Source organism: Narcine bancroftii, chromosome 2 (assembly GCF_036971445.1).
Source record: "Narcine bancroftii isolate sNarBan1 chromosome 2, sNarBan1.hap1, whole genome shotgun sequence".
NCBI classification, from domain to species: domain Eukaryota; kingdom Metazoa; phylum Chordata; class Chondrichthyes; order Torpediniformes; family Narcinidae; genus Narcine; species Narcine bancroftii.
This window is the reverse complement of record NC_091470.1, coordinates 144,093,137-144,099,136: the sequence shown is the minus strand read 5'-3', so window position 1 is coordinate 144,099,136 and position 6,000 is coordinate 144,093,137. Positions and strand designations below refer to the sequence as shown.

Sequence of the window (6,000 nt, the reverse complement as noted above, 5' to 3'; positions counted from 1 at the left end):
CGTAAAAAAAAGTAGGCTCTATCCTCAAGGACGCCCACTACGTAGGCCATGCCCTTTTCACTCTGCTACCATTGGGGACAAGGTACAGGAGCCTAGACAAGTACTCATTGGCGCAAGGACGGCTTCTTCCCTGCTGCCATCAATTTTCTGAATGATCAATGAACCAAAACAAAACAAAGGGTTCTATTGACACTGTGGTTAAGTAAAAAAGACACACAATGTTGGAGAAACTCAGCAGGGCAAACGGTGCCTTTATGTAGCAAAGGTAAAGATGTTTCAGGCTTGAGCCCTTCATCAAGATGTAGGGGAACATGAGAGATGTCCGAACAAAAGTTTCTCCAGTACTTGTGTGTTTTTTCAATGAACCAAAGCCATTGCCTTTACTCTGACTTTCCAGCACTATTTTCATTTATTGTTTTTATATAAATGTCTTCATTGTGATGCTGCCACAAAACAACAAATGTTGTGACTTGTTCACGGAAAGAAATTCTGATTCTGACATATAGATTTATTCATAATATGCACATTGTAAGTACATTTCTAAATATGAATAGATTCCATGCATGTTATATGAACAGATGTACCATATTTACATGCATAGATGTATATGTAAATACACATACCCATATTATATTTGTAAACATATTGTACATGTAAATATATTTAATATAATATAATGCATATATTAAATCAGACCACAGAACGAGACAGCAAGAGAATGGTCGATTTGATCCATGATGTCTGGACCAAAAATGAAACTAAATTAAACTCTATCTCTACATTTCCTTTTATCTCCTGCAAATTCATGTGAATTTTGTAAATCAATTTTGTATTCATATTACACAAGTATATATATTGTATAATGCCTATCATGGGCATGTAATATTATTGCAAAACATGTATGTATAAATCTTCATGCACATTTATCTATATATGTTTACAATCTATTTTTACATTTTTGTTTCTCTCTGTGTACCTTTCTTCCCATCCCCCAGCCATCAGACCCCCCTCATCTCCCCTCTGAATCCCCTACCCTCCATCTCCCTCCTCCTACCTCCCCATGTGTCACCACCACCCTCTAACTTCCCCACCCCTGATCCCCTCCACCTCTCCATTCAGAGCTACTCCTTCCCTCGATCTCCACAGCTTTTTTCTCTTCTGCCCTCCCACCCATCTCCACCTATGATCCCTTGGCTGTGGGTCTGTGCTCCTCCCCCTGCTCCGCCACACTCATCATTTTATTCAGGTGCCTGTCTGTTTTTTGCTCCTATCACATTGAAGGGCTCAGGCCCAAAATGTTGGTTATGCATCTTTATCTTTGCCATATAAAGAATGCTCCCTGACTGCTGAGTTTGTGTAAACTCTATTTTATGTGCTTCAGGCTGAAACTTCCTGGATTGGCTCCAATCATGGAATCTCTTCTGTGGTCTCCCCACCTCCATTCCAACAGTCCAGATACTGAGGGGTGTCCTGAAAAGCTGCACAGACTGTTGTTGTCAAAAGAAACCTTGTGACCAAAACACCAGAGGACACTGGGTTATAAAACCCATGTGCAATTGTAAATAGTTTTATGAATATTTAAAGCTTATTATAATGGAATTAAAATTTTAAAGGCTATTACTAGAAATGGGGGGGTTTGAGATAAAAGGAGAGACCCAATATTATTGCATGTGTATGCATCTATGATGTAATACGGTATATTCCCTGGAGTGAAGCCTCTTTGTAGTGCTACCACAATGTGTATAAATGTATATATGGGCTGACCCACCCCCTGAACCTATGACTCATCTCTCCCAGATATCCCCATAAAGGCTGACACATCCAAACCCCCCCCCCTCACACTTTAAAGTGATTAAAGCCAATTAATTACAACTCTCTGTCTGATTTTTCTTTTATTAATTAGTAGTACAATTTGATCACCTTAAAGTATCAGCACAGCTTGCACGTTGCTGGCCTGATTTCAAGGCAGGGACCGAGGGAGGGGTTTGGGTGTGACAGCCTTTATGGGGATATCTGGGAGGAAGGAGTCACAGGTTCGGGGTGGGGGTGCAGGCCACAAGGAGTATAGATAAGGCTGCAGGTTTTCCCCCCATTACTGAGGAGTCTAATACTAGAGAGCACAGATTTGACATGAGAGAGTCTGACCTTGAGGAAGGGCAAAGGCCTGAAATGTCAGTAACATATCTTTACCTCTAATGGATGCTGTGAGGCCAGCTGAGTTCCTCCAGTATTTCTGTGTTTTGAGATTCATTTGTCTGTCTAGAAGCCTCTAAAACTCAACTATAGTAAAGGGATAGCTGCAGTTTCACCAAAGTCAACAAAACTAGTCCCATTTCCCCGTGTTGGGCCCATATCCCTCTCACCCATTCCTATCCCATGTGTCTTTTCATCAGTGGAATTGTTTTTGCCCTCCTCCTTTCCTTTGGCATCTCATTCCAATACTCACCACCATCTGTGAGAAAACATTCCCCCACAGGCCCTCTTGCAATTTTTGGCTGGGGAGAGAAGGGGAGGAGTACAGACAAACAGCATGGATATGATATGATAACAGGCAGCAAGTCTGGGTGAGTACAAGGTGAGCAGTGAGAAAGACCTTCACAGAACTTCCTCTGAAGAGAGAACTCCTTCAGGGTAGGCATCCCTTGAAGACACTTTGCAGTGGAGCAACAGCGCATAGTCGGATATGTCCAGTGTACAAGCTGCAGAGAATTACAGTAGTTTGATTTGGGGATCATGTTTGGTGTAGACACATGAGCAGAAGAGCCTGTTCCTGTGGTGTGTTGTACTACGTCTATCAGTCCTGGCAATGGACCCAAACTGACATGTTAATTCCGTTTTTCTCTCCGCACATGCTGCCTGACCCAACTTTTTTTGTTTTATTTCATATTTGCTACATCGACAGTTTTTTTATTATGTTTGTTCAGCTTTGGTTTAATTCCTCTTGCAGATTCTGCATACGGAGCAGTTACTAAATACGGATTTCTGTGTTTAATATTACCCAGCAAAAACAGGCGCAGGTATGTATGTGTCTATCTGTTCGTGTGTGTGTGTGTATATGCATGTGTTTGGGTGTACCTGTGTGTGTGTTTACACATGTACATATATGCATGCTTTGACTACAGTACTAAATCTATGTGCACAGTTAGGTATTTGGCATTAAGGTAGCTAATTCCTGAATATTTTAAATTGGGATGAGTTTCATCCAGTTGACGTTCTGCTTTCTTTCCAAGACTGACCCCTCCCTGAGCTGCAGCTGAACCTACAATCCATTCCGTTCAAAGGACATATTGACCGTAGAAATGGTGTAATTCAACAGCACAGCACAGCACCGTGCCCCCTTAAATCAAACTGGTATTGTGGTGAGGAAGGGGATAAGGCATTCTCTTTATTCTGAGAGTGTTTTGCTTTTGGGACAGACTACTCCGACCTCTCAAGAGTCTCTGGACAAAGGGAAGCGGAAACTTCAGCTCCTACTTTTATTTTTGAATGGTCGCTGGCGTTAGTAACTGGTTGATGTTAGTACTGTTGCAAATCGGACGCTGTTCTTCCTGTGTTTATTATCTGAACTCTTGTTATGGCAACATTAGACATGTGAACGGCTGTTCAAAATATGCTTTGACATCTGTTACACTCGTGGAGAGGCGACTGTTTAAATATTACTTTTCATAATTCCACTTTACATGTGATTTTTTTTTTTTAAAAACCCATCTTATCCGAATTTGAATATAAAGGTATTAAAAATGCAGTATCGAGTGCATTGATATGTTTTATTTGTTGGTTATCCTGAGTTTACTGACCAGTTTGGAAATATGGTTAATTTCCGATGACAAAAACTGCTTCTGTTACAAACATCTTGGATTTGTTGCTTCAACAATAAATCTTGTCTGTTATCATCTGCAGTCGGCTTTCTCTTTTAATGATATCTTTCTGCGCCCTTGGATGCAGTAATTAAATATCGGGGTACGTCGGAATGAGAGAAATAAAATCTGGGGCATTGTATGTTGCAAGGCGATCTTAACAGATACATTTTCTTTTAAGGCGATGACGCGTTTTGTGATGGACGGAGCGAGCAGTCAATCGCAATCTTAGAGAGCCCTCGATTGACGTCATTGCACCAATCACATCAAGGAGGAGGGCTCTTGGTGTGATTAGTGGATACATTGTGAATGATCCTCTGGCAGCTAGTCTGTGAGTAACATTTAAATTTCTTTTTAAATCTCTGGAGCTTTAGCAATTTGTACAGATGTATACGTGAATAATATTGTAAAAAAACCCAGTTTCATTTATCACCTGAATGAAAAATATGCGTTTAGAATATTAATCAATCCAGTTCTAACATCGAGGATCAATGATGAAAGTTAATTGTATTTGCTTTTGTACTGTAAAGACCCGCAGAAATGGACAAATCTCCGATTGGTCCATGTGTGACATTTGGGTGCTTTGTGTCTTCTGTCACATTATACAGGACCTCCGATAGTTGTATTTTATTCACCACTCAAATGGAGATTTTTTTTTTTACTCTCTGGATCCTGTTAGGGATGCTGAAACCTGGTCAAAATCAAGGCATCATTCACACAGGCACACGATCATTTAATGAGTTTACATTCCCCCTGTGCCTTGGCAGAGATGTAAACCATTCTAATACAGCAGCCGGCTCATGTTGAGAAGATTGTCTGCTTGATTTCATTTATCTTGGCTTTCTTTGAGCAGCAAAACTCTGAGTCACTGGGCCTGGATGGGGGTATGGAATATCTATATACACACACCATCCCCCCCACCCCCCCACCTTTCTCCAATTCTGCAATGATTGTTGGAGGGCAAATTAATGTCAGTTAACCTCACAACAGTGAATTCACACGAAGAGAGATTTTGGATTACCCTACCTCTGCCATCCACTGGGATTGATGCAGAGGAGAAAAAAGGAACTTAAGGATGGAAGACATTAATTTAAATATCAACATATACAGTAGTTCACATTAAGCACAGCAAGATGCATGATATCCTTTTTCTCGAATTGTATTACAGTAGGAATGTCTGTAAGCAGCTTTTTTATCAATTGCATGAGTATACATTATCCCCAACAGCTAAGCATCATAGAACCATAGAACATTACAGCATGGACTCAGGCTCTTTGACCCTTCTAGTCTGTGCCAAACTATTTTTCCACCTAGTTCCACTGACCTGCACCCAGTCCATCATTGTCCATACCCCTCCCATCTACATACCTATCCAAATTCTTCTTAAATGCCAAAAGTGAGCCCGTATTCACCACTTCAGCTGGCAGCCCATACCACATTCCCACCATTGTCTATGTGAAGACGTTCCCTCTCGTGTTCCCCCTAAACTTTTCCCCTTTCATTCTTAACCCATGTCCTCTGTTTTTTTTCCCCCATCTTCAGTAGAAAAAGCCTATATACATTTAGTCTGATTATCCCCCTCATAATTTTAAGTACCTCTATCAAATCTCCCCCTCATTCTCTACAGGGAATAAAGACCTAACCTGTTTAACCTTTCCCTGTAACTCAGTTCCTGAAGTCACGACAACATCCTAGTAAATCTTCTCTGCACTCTTTCAATCTTATTGTTATCTTCATGTGGACTTTGGTTTAAATTACGATGAATGTTAAGTATGTACAAGACAAAGAAATCATTATTTCATGTGACATCAGGAAAGTACAACCTACAGTTAGGTAGGATTAAATCATATTTAAAACAGCTCTTCAAAGTTTCTTGTGCTTGGAAAGAGGTTGGGTATTGGGCTGGGTTGAGAGCAATTTATCAATTTCACTCAAGGAATTCCCAAGGATTGATGTTTCAGAAATTTTCAAAGACTTGCTTAGAGGGTTTATTTATCAATTGTAAGGATATCACTAGTTGTGGTCAAATGAAATGTGATCTCTAGGCTGCTGGCCACATCATCACCAGTTCATCTCCTGAGTTACTAGAGTTGACCTTGGGGTGATAGAGGGAAGGTGTGGGGTTCACATTTGTCAGTTTTTT

At 40.6% G+C, this 6,000-nt stretch overlaps 1 protein-coding gene across 1 annotated transcript in view; it reads left to right on the top strand.

Annotated features, from left to right (window-relative positions):
- Positions 1 to 3,943: 3,943 nt before the first annotated feature.
- Positions 3,944 to 6,000, top strand: part of klhl17 (kelch-like family member 17) — a 59,537-nt gene continuing 57,480 nt past the window's right edge. Inside the window, exon 1 of the mRNA XM_069918363.1 lies at positions 3,944 to 4,188. The gene's annotated coding sequence lies outside the window, so the exon portion shown is untranslated. The remainder of the gene's footprint in view (positions 4,189 to 6,000) is intronic.